General features: G+C 45.5%; 1 long non-coding RNA gene across 1 annotated transcript in view; it reads right to left on the minus strand.

Moving 5' to 3' along the window:
* Window positions 1–9,114, minus strand: part of LOC132020514 (uncharacterized) — a 15,267-nt gene extending 6,153 nt beyond the window's left edge. The window contains exon 1 of the long non-coding RNA XR_009405005.1: window positions 9,042–9,114. This is a non-coding gene — a long non-coding RNA (uncharacterized LOC132020514). The remainder of the gene's footprint in view (window positions 1–9,041) is intronic.
* Between the last annotated feature and the right edge of the window lie 2,031 nt (window positions 9,115–11,145).

Here is an 11,145-nt window from a genome sequence, read left to right on the forward strand (position 1 = left end):
AAAAAGAAAGAATATTACAGGACACGAGTGGTAATCATGTTGCAATATATAAATGTATGAAATCAATCTGTGGTTTATCCTAAACTTACACAATGTTATATGTCAATTATATCTCAATTTTAAGAAATAAAAATAAACAGATTTAAAAAAATACCACTCCTACATTCTTCCCATTGCAAGGACCTTCCCATTGCAAGGTCATTTCACTGGCCTCTTCATTCTTCAGGTCTCAGCTAAGTCATTGTTTCCTTTGGGAAGCCTTCGGTAACCACCCAAGCCTGGGGCCCCCTCTGAATGTTCCTGGGGCATCTCAGCTTCTGGGTAAGTGAACACCCACCACTTCATTGTAATTGCTTGTTTTCCCCACTAGTCTTATATTCCATAAACCAAAGACCTTATCTTACCTGTCTTATTCACTGTAGTAACTGTACTAGTAGTATCAGTAATAGCAGAATAGTAGTAATAAGAATATGGGCTCGTGTTTATCAGAAGAATACCTGTTAATATATAAAGTACCTAAAGGTTTTGCTGTATTAACCGATTTTTAAAATTTTTTTAAAGATTTTTTTTTTTTTTAAGATTTTATTTATTTCTTTGACAGACAGAGATCACAAGTAGGCAGAGTAGCAGGCAGAGAGAGACGAGGAAGCAGGTTCACTGCCAAGCAGAGAGCCTGATGCGGGGCTTGATCCCAGGACCCTGGGACCATGACCCGAGCGAAGGCAGAGGCTTTAACCCACTGAGCCACCCAGGTGCCCCTAAAGATTTTTTTTTAATCTCATGTCTACACCTAACACGGGGTTCAAACCCATAACCCTGAGATCAAGAGTTACACGCTCCACCAACTGAGCCAGCCAGGTGCCCCTGATACAGGAATTCCATCTAGACTTCACAGTTACAGGTAGAGCCTATTATTCAAGGTAGGTCCTGTTATTATCACATTTCACTGATGAGGAAGCTAAAATATAGAGAACCAAGGGACTCGCTTGAGGTGGACATTCTAAGAAGGGTGTTGATAAACAACAACTGCCGTTTACTGTTGTTTACTGCTCCCTAGTTCCTAGCACGGGGCCCAGCAGAGAAAAGATGTTCCCTAAATGCTTGCAGAATTGATTTGAGGAGAGGAGGTTGTAGTTGAGCAGGCAGCTCCTATCTGGCAGAGAGGAGAGAGAGGGCAGGCAGGCAATCTTGCAAACACCGTGTACCTACACCAGGCTTATGCGCAGAGACACAATGGTGAAAACACTCTCCAGCAAAGCTGTCCCAACGCCTGAATGGGCTCCATTCTGTCAGAGAAGCTCCAGAAAGATTTCTAGGTATGATTCATTTTATTTCCAGGAGCCATGCTCTAGATACATCCCTAAAATCCCCCTTCCTGGGACGCCTGGGTGGCTCAGTTGGTTAAGCAGCTGCCTTCGGCTCAGGTCATGATCCCAGCGTCCCACATCCGGCTCCTTGCTCGGCGGGGAGCCTGCTTCTCCCTCTGCCTCTGCCTGTCATTCTGTCTGTCTGTGCTCGCTCTCTCCCCCTCTCTCTCTCTGATAAATAAATAAAATCTTTAAAAAAAAAATCCCCCTTCCTGATGGATCTCCTTTCCCTGTGCTGACAGGTGCCCTGGTAGTCCTCCTACTTCCCCCTAAAATGACTCCATACCCCCCACCTCACCCCTTCTTTCAGGGGCTCTCTCTTGAGTGCATGTTATGTGACTTTCCTGGACAGCTGCTGAGGAGAGGACACACCACTGTGACTAACAGCGGTGCCCCAGATGGGGGCTGTTCACTCTGCACGGGAGTGTCTCTCGTGTCTTGTGCTTTTGGAAGCCATAATCTGATCTTGATGAAAGAAAGTGGCATGTTTCCACTCACTCCTGTTGGAACAGGACAGAGGGGTGGTAAGAATTCGATGTCTTCTTTGTCCTTCTCTGAATAACTAACTCCAGGAGTCCAAACCCCGCTTCTTTGCTGAGTGGCCATAAGCACTTTATTTAACTCTCTGAGTCTCAGTGTCTTTGTTTCTGATGTAGGGATAATTCTCCCACGTAAGAAGGTCGTGGGGAGGTAAATAAGATGGTACGTGTGATGGTGATAATACAATTTATAAATAATACAATACCATTTATTTCTTCATATATTGTAAAGCTTGAGCCCAAAAGTCATAGCACCTGACAAAGAGTAGGTGCTCAATAAACGGTTATGTTTTTGTTTTTGTCTTAGTTTCCTATAAAGATGGTAGTCTCACCCCCAAACCAAAACTTCATTTTAAATTTCATTTTGGGCTGTATTTTTCATCCTAGAAGCCCTCCAGATGTTCTCCCTCAGATACTCCCAGGTAGCCACCATGTCAATTCTGCCCTAAGTACTTTTCCATTGCATCACTGTGATGGCTGATCTTAGATATCGATGTGACTGGGCAGAGAAACACCCAGATACCGGAGAAAACATTCTTCCTTGGTGTGTCTGTGAGGGTATTTCCCAAAGAGATGAGTATGAGTAGACCAAGTGAAGGACCACTGTCCTCCTCTCCCATGTGGTTGGGCATTGTCTAATCCGTTGAGGGCCCAAATAGAACCAAAAAGCAGAGGAAGGAAGAAATTGTTCTCTGCCTCCGCTAGGATGTCTATCGTCCACCCTTGGGCATCACACTCTTCATTCTCAACTCCTCCTGGCTCTTAGAACCATCACATATCCCAACACCTTTCCTTAGGCCTTTGGACTTGGACTGAATTAAACCATTGGCTTTCCTAGTTCTCCAGCTTATAGACAGCAGAGGATGAGACTTCCCAGCCTCCATAATCCTATCAACGTGTATGAGTATATATATATATACATACACACACACACACACATATATATATATCTTCTGTTGGTATGGTTTCTCTGGAGAATCCTGGCTAATACAATCACCTATGTCTTACTGGAATCTTCAGGCAGGAGCTCCTAGGATGATTGTTTCAAGGAATCTCTTTTATTTGGGGAGGCGGGGGAGAACTACTGTCTGAACGACAGCCTCCTGATGTCAGTGGATCAATTCCCATCTCCTGGGAACTTCGGCCAACAGTTTCCTATCTTCCTTGGAATGCAACTTTGCAATCAGTGCTCTGTATCCTGTCCAGAACCCCTTTCCCCGGCAGGTCTATCCAGCCCATGACTTCGGCAAAGATTGGCTGCTACAGGCCTACTGCTGTACCCTTCCCTGCACGGTTGCCCTTGACCCATGGGAGCCACCTTGCCCAGAAATATTAGGGAGGTTAGTCTCCCTCCGGGCAGCCCATAGCCAGTGGCTAGCTGATATGGGACATAAAGTTTCATTCCTCTTACCTCAAGTTGGAACAACTTTGTGAGGCTGCGTGGCATTTTCTGGCTCCACTTCTGACACCGAATATAAGGTTTTTCCCAACACGAACCCATTCTCCAATACCAACTGGGTGTCCGCAGCTCAATTCAATTCTAATACTATCTATACCTGGACTTAGTTAGCATGAGATCCTACAAGTTAAGGGGCTCAGTCTCACAGGACTGCCTCCACTTCAGATGCCAGCAGCAAGTGGGGTCTCCAGGTGACCAGCACTTCTGCCTAATGGGTGACAGATTGCGGGGGGGGGGGGGGTGGTCCCCACGATGCTCCCCACCTGGGTTCAATAATTTACTAGAACAATTCATAGAACTTGAGAAAGGGCTCCACTTACTATTCTAGATTATTATAAAAAATACGAACCAACAGCGAGAGGCACAGAGGGTGAGAAGTGAAATGATCCCAAAAGTGGGAGCCTCTGGGGCGAAGGGGCATGCCCCCCTTCCGGCATGGAGATGTGCTCCCCACCCCGGAAGCTCGTCCAACACCACGGTCCAGGGTTTCCGCGGAGGTTTTATTCTGTCCGCATGGCTGATTCTATCACTGGTCACTGGGGACCGACGGTCCATCTTCTGCCCCCGTGCCTTCCCGGGCAGTGGGGGAGCAGGGCAGAAAGTTCTAAGCCTCTCGTTGTGTGGCGGCCTTTTCTGTTGACCAGCTCCCAACCTGAAGCTCGCTAGGCCCCCACAGGGCTCGTCTCATTGGCAGACAGAAGATAATCATTTCTCAAGGTCCCAGGAGAGCTGTACCAGGTGTACACTTTGACAGTATCACAGGAGGCAAGCGTCCTTGTGAGATCCTGGCTCTAACCTAGGACACGCCCAGAGCTTTCCACTCCTCACAGGTATTCGTGCGTTCTTGGTGTGAACTTTGGTGCTCCTTGGGATCGAATCCGCATCTAATTTATCCTGGCCTCCCTGTAACACCATCACCATGCCTTACACACAGGCTGTTGTCAAAATATGTCGTGGAAAGACTATTTCGTATTTTGAAATCGCTTACACAGCTGGGCAGAACTGTGAAGTGGCTGACTTCTTTTCTCTAATTTCCATTCTGCACCTCCACCCCCAAAACTGGGTGCACGAACAGCGCGATTCTCCGGCATGAGGACGAGGGCAAAGGGCTTCTATATGCGACTGGGGAACAAGCAGGTGCGGCTGACCCTCCAGCCGGTTCCGTCGGAGGCCAGAGAGACACAGCAGCTTGGTGGCTCGAGTGGTTCCATTCTTTCCGGCTTTTCTGCCCGATCAAATTAAATAGTCCCTAAGAGTAAATAAATGTGGCAAAGATAAAACAAATATTTTTTTCCAATCGCATTGGTTCGTTCCTTGTGGGTTCAGATGAGGGAGAAGCAGAATGTTTTGATTAAAGCAGCTGTTGCCATGAAATGATTTGCTTGTTTACTAGTGGGCTGTCTTACTTCTTGTCATTATCTCCCAAAGTGGGAATTCTTGGTATTATTGAGTGGACAGCTTGGAATAGGAAAATGACAAGGTTCCTTAACCTAATGTTCCGACCATGTTACAAAGTGTAAAAACACTGACTCCAAGGCAAATCCAAGGCTATGTGATCGCAGAGTAGGGGAAAAAGAGAGGCATGCAGGTTCTCTGTGTCCCATGTACGAGTCTTTCCTGATTGTGTGTTTCTGACAACTTCGTTTTCCACTTTCCTTTCTTTTTATATATCACATGTGCATCTCCCCCAGAGGCTACCATGACTTGGCTTCCCACAGGAGGAGACGCGGTGTTGTTCCAGTGATTCCCACAGTATGGTTGGCCATGGTTCAGCCTAAAAGGTCTTCATGGTCCCATGAGGAGCCACGGACTGGATGGTGGTGGTGGTTTCGTTATTCACCATCCAGAGCGATGGGGACCCTGGAGGGCTGCAAACGCTGATGTTGACAGAAAATATTTATTGGATCTGCCAGCATTGTTCTAGGACTTTTGGTATATTAACTGATTAATGCCTCATCACAACTCTGTGAGGGAGGTAACTTTAACGTCATCATCTTACACACGAAAAAACTGAGCCTGGTAGATGTTAAATAACTTGCCCAAGCAGAGAAGTTCTAGGTGACAGAGCCAACTTGGGCCCCACATATTGTGGCTCTAGACCCAAGGGTTACAAATCACTACACATACTGCCTAGTAGTGTTAGTCCTAATAGCACCTGATCACATTTGAGTCTTAATCGTAGGCCAGCCACAATGCTTGGTCATATGTATTAACATCAATCCTCATAAAAACTCGATCAGATAGATAGGTATCATCCTCTTTTTACTGAGGCACAGAGAGGTTAAGTAACTCTCCTAGGGTTACCCAACGAGGAAGTGAAGGAACCAGGTTTCATCTGCTCTGGTCTATTTGCTTGCCTGCCTGGCTTTAATTCCCCCATGCCGTGAGGCCTGTTCCTGGTTTCTCAGGATTAGGATACAGACCCTTCTGGAGTGCTATTCCACCTGCCACCGAAAACCTCCCCTTCTCACTCTGGGATCACATATTCTGGGGGAGTCCCACTCAACAACCCTGGCTCAAAGGATGGGGTTGGGACTTTACTGGAATTCCTGGAACAAAGGGCCCCCCCCTCATCCCCCAAATTGCTGATGGCAGCTCATCTGCCCTGAAGATGGCAGGGCCGCTCCCTGAGCTCTCGGAGCCCTTTCTGTAGGGGCTTTTTGAGATGCCAACGATCCTCCCTGCTGCCAGGAGGTAGCTGCTGGGCTCACCTTCGCCAAAAAGTCCTAAAAAACGAGGTCTCTTCTTCCTGCTGCTTCTTCAGGGAGCTACTCTCTGGAACTTCCAATCTCCAAAACACAGAGACTGCTAGAATAAGATCTCTTTCATGCTACCCAGCTGAGCCCTGCTCAGTACTTTGTTTAGTCTTTGCTGGCTTGATTTGAGCGTCAGGATTGAACACCAATGTTCAGAATTTTGACCTCTCTAGCCTCTTCTTTGTCATCCTCAGCATCCCAAAAGTTAAAAAAAAAAAAAAAAATGCAGGAAAACATCTGTTTGCTAGGATCTACCTGAAGGGCTTGTTATTAGTTGGGCTTCTGCTGTGAGACTGTTATCTAACAATGACTTCAAAATCTCTGTGGCATATCAGAAGCATTTCTTTTTCTTCCTCCCAGGTCTGTAGGGCTGCTGGGACAGCTCTGTGTTGGGCCACAGATTGGGATCAAGTCCACTCAACATTTCTCTCATTTTCCTTGGACCAGGACAGTTCTCCTCATGGTGGAGGGCCAGACAAGAGGCTAAGCCAAACTACAGGAGCACGTTTAAAGTCTCTGCTCAGCTCATGTCCACTCATGTATTCCATTGGCCAAAGCAAGTCATATGCCAAGTCCGACACCAGTGAATGGGGGACATATACTCTGATCCCTCTAGTGGGGGGCACTGTAGAGCAACATGGAAAGACTGGATGCATTCTAAGGGGGTGGGGGAAGAATTGGACCAATCCAATCCTATCACTGACACTCTCCGTTTTGATAGAGAAAAGTACATAAAAAGGCCATTTCAAGGATTTCTGCAAAATTTTTCTGAAAGCTTTTTCCAGAAGTTACCAGGATTGGTAAGATTTCTTTCTAAATTTATGGTCCCAGAGAGCAAGGATTAGTGCTCAGAATGGCAACCTTTAGACCTATAGATTCCAAGATGATCCCAAATCCAATTATAATAACCATGTTCAACAATGTTTATCGGGTCCTCTTACAGTTCTAGGTTTTAGAGGTAAACCCATGAACTACCCAGCACTGTCTTCATTGTGTTTACACGGTGCCATACTTCCTGTTATTTGCCCACAGGGCAGATGACTTGCATGTACAGCTGTTAAGGGGAAATCAGACGCAGACACAGGTAACAGAGTGTGCCATGGATAACGTGGGGTGTGGTGCCACACGCAAATCCCAGCAGTCAGCAGCAACTCCATGCAACCCAATCTCTCCTTTCAAGGAAACAGATCAGAATGCAAGAGAGTAAGAGCGATACTGTCGGAGAGCTCATCTTAAACCCACTCTGCATTGTAAAGATAATAAATCTTTCACAACTTGGCTATTTTAGATATTGCTTTCGTCTCTACAGTGACAAAAAGACAGAGATCCACTTCAGAAAGGTTTTCAACCGTAAAGACTGAAGTCAAAGAGCAAATTGAGTTTCTGGTTAACATCTCCCAGGGGCTCTGCAAGTATCGCAAGAAATGCCACTCTGGGACAGCTCCAGCGGAGCCCCAGCCCCATCCTTCGAGAGAGCTGCTTCCTCTGCTATTGCTCAGAGGAGTGGAAAGATGTCAGATGGTTGATTTGCTTGAAAGACGGGAACAGGTGTAGTTCATCCTTAAGCAGCAGGGATCCTGCCCTGAGAGGGAACCAGCTCTTTTTCTCATGGGCTCGCTTTACAAAGATGTGTGCCCTTGGGCCCAAGATGCTGACTCACCCTCCCACTCCAAACCAGACTCTGTTTCCAAGCAAGCCCAGCTGGTGTAAGTGTGTTAACACCATGTGCAGATGCCTCCCTGAGACACAAGGTACGACCGGCTCTGTCATACTTGTTCCCCCATGCTTCGGACATGTAGTTCTCAGACCTTAGCGGGCATCAGGACCACCTGGAGGGCTTCCTAACCACAAACATAGAGTTTGGGACCCATTAGGGCTGGAGGGGTGGTCCTCAAATTTCACTTCTCTGGTAAAGTTCCCAGACCCTGTCTGCTGCCCGTCTGGTACCAGCCTTTGAGAAGTACTGCTTTAGGGCATTGCCTCTGGTCCTGAAAGGCTACCTGTCCTCAGAGCTGAGAATGTTCCCAAACAGACGCTAGTTCTCCTGCTTCTGACCTGCCCGACTTCAACTTCCCTCAATTCCCATTCACTCCTCAACTCCCTCTGCTAGTCCCCTTACCCCCACACTCCACGGAAAGTGTTCTTGCCAAAGTGGAAAAATGATACGCCTGCTGACACATTTCACGGACAAGGGACATCATGCTTGGGCGTCTCACTGGTTCCGTCACAAGTCAGCGCGTTCAAATTGAACCCAGCACCTTCCTCCCCACTGTGTTCGTCTTGATGTTTGACACTGCTCCAACGCCTCGGTTCCCTTCCTTCTGATGAGCATTCCTCTTCGTCACAGCAGCTGCCCTTCCCAGTTAGCACAGTTCAGCTGTGACTTTCAAGTCAACCCTCCTGACACCTTGATTTGGGACTTCTGGCCTCCACAGCTGTGACACAACACATTTCTGTTGTTTAAAGCACCCCTCCCTCTCCCTCAGCTTGTGGTAATTTGTTATAGAAGCCATAGGAAACTAATACATCCTGCTTCCATTATAACAGGGCGATGGGGGGTGACGGGGGACCCCTGCTTAGGAGATTTCACCTAAGACAAAGAAAGTAGGAAATTTTAAAACTTTCTCGGGACAGGTCTGGTCTTGAAAAATAGCCCATTCGCCAGCCTATCCAATATGAAGATAGTCGCCATTTTGGCACAGATTCTTAAGTAGGACTATCTGTCTCTTAGACCAGTACTATTTTTCTGGTAACTTGAAGTTGTAGGGCATTCTCTCTCTGGTAGGCAGGAAACAGACTTTCTTTGTGGAATAAATTAAGAAAAATTTCTAGTTTCACTGAACATCTCCTTTCCCAGAAAGTTTAAGATTAATTTTCTTTGTAATTTCTGATAGTAAGTACTGATAACAAATTTCCTTACCTGCTTTTGTAACCCCAATGCTGTCATAGAACTTCCATTGCTGTGGGAAATTGTTCTGCTACATGGCTGTGATGACATCAGCCTCTACGAGGGAGAGAAGAGAAACAACAGGAAATTTGGCTGTTAACTGATAGATGAAGGAGGAACTACTTTTTAAGTAAGTTCCCTTAACTAAGCAGCACTCTCAATTACTTGGCTTTATTTATTCAACCTATTTGTTTCCATTAAATCACTTGAAGTGTAAGTCCCTAGTCAGAAAATCAGGGCATAGATTGCAGAGCCCATCACTTTGGGGCCCTAGGTCATACCTCATGTCAGGCATGAGCAGAGGGGCTAAGAAAGACCCAGCACAGGGCAAGGAGATAATTTTTTTAAAAGATTTAATTAATGTATTTATTTTTCAGAGAGAGAGAGAGAGCACAAGCACGGGGAGCCACAGAAGCAGAGGGAGAAGCAGGCTCCCCACCGAGCAAGGAGCCCCATGCAGGACTCAATCCTGAGCCGATGACCTGAGCCATAGGCAGACTTTCAACCAACTGAGCGAACCAGGAGACAAGGAGATAGTTGGAAGGAAGAAAGGAAGGGAAAGAGAGAGAAAGAAAGAAAAGACAGAGAAAGAGAGAGGGAGGAGAGAGGATGAAAAAAAGGAAAGAAGGAAGAAAAGAGAAGAGAAAAGAAATACAGTTGAGTGGGGCGACTTCATTAGTTGTATCAGTTAGAGTTTGCCAGAAAAACAAAATCAGTAGGATATGTACATATTTAGGAATTGGAATTTTATTTTAAGGCATTGGCTCATGTGGGTACAGGCAGTCTAAAACATGCAGGGCAGGACAGCAGGCTCAAGCCCCAGGGAAAAAGTGACCAGAGTCTTTTCTCTGAAGGCTGTCAACTGATTGGATGAGGCCCACCCACATCATGAAGGATAGTCAGCTTTACTCAAAATCTATTGATTTAAATGTTGATCTTCTCTACAATATGCATTCACAGCAACATCTAGACTGCTGTTTGACAAAAAAACTGAGCAGCATAGGCTAGCCAACTTGACCCATAAAACTAACCATTACCTTAATAACAAAAAAGCAATATAATTGACAATAAGCTATTTGTCACACAGCAGGTATCCAGAGATTGGAAAGAACTACACCCTTTGTTGAGAGAGAACAAAATATCTGCACATCATTGTTGGAGGCACGACACCAAAACTTTTCTGTAGGGCAGTTTGGTGGCATTAAAGTGTCAAATGTGCATCCCCTTTGACCCCACAATCCCACTTCTAGGAGTTAATATTCAAACAAGTACAAAGTGGTAGGTATGTGTAGATGGGCCAGTAACGTTACATATAATGATAGAAAACCGGAAGCAGCTTCAATGTCCACTGATCGTGAGCAGGTTAAGTAAATTATAGAACATCTGTATAATGTACACCCTAGACTTAAGAAAGAGTGAGGAGATTCTATATTCCTGACATGAAATCATCTTCATAGTATGATGTTGTGTAAAAAACCAGGTTTCAGAACATCACATAGAGTTTGATTTCATTTATGTGCAATTAAGTTAATTGGTACATTTCCTAGAAAAGACATTTACCAAAATTTTAATTGTGGTTATCTCTGGGTGGTGGAATTTCAGGTTCTTTTTGTTACCTTTATTGAGGGCTCATTATGGGTCAGGCATTCTTTTTAAGCATTTTACATGGATTCAATTCAGTTAATAACCTGTATTATTTGCATTTTTTTTAAAGCAAAGGCATGTGTCATCCCCCCCCCCCAAACTACAAAGTAGTTTTTAAAAATAGTCCTTCTGTTCTCCTACATGAGAGGGATCCCTTGTTTCCTAAAGCCCCACAATTCTTGGAACAACTGAGAGTCTGAAACTGCTGTATGCAGATCCCACCAAGCGTTATTATTGGGAATCTCTCCATTTTGCAAAAAAAATTGACTTTCTCTCATTGCTGTTGGAGTGTTTTGCTGGTTTGTTTTCGTGGCCCCTCTCTTGTTTATTATGGATTGAGTGAGTAACATGTTCCCTTTTACCCTCCTTCTTACTTCTAACCCTCTCCCACAGTCAGCCCTTCTGATGTACTTAATTTTACATCATTTTCTTT

This window comes from Mustela nigripes, chromosome 6 (genome assembly GCF_022355385.1).
Source record: "Mustela nigripes isolate SB6536 chromosome 6, MUSNIG.SB6536, whole genome shotgun sequence".
Classification (NCBI taxonomy): domain Eukaryota; kingdom Metazoa; phylum Chordata; class Mammalia; order Carnivora; family Mustelidae; genus Mustela; species Mustela nigripes.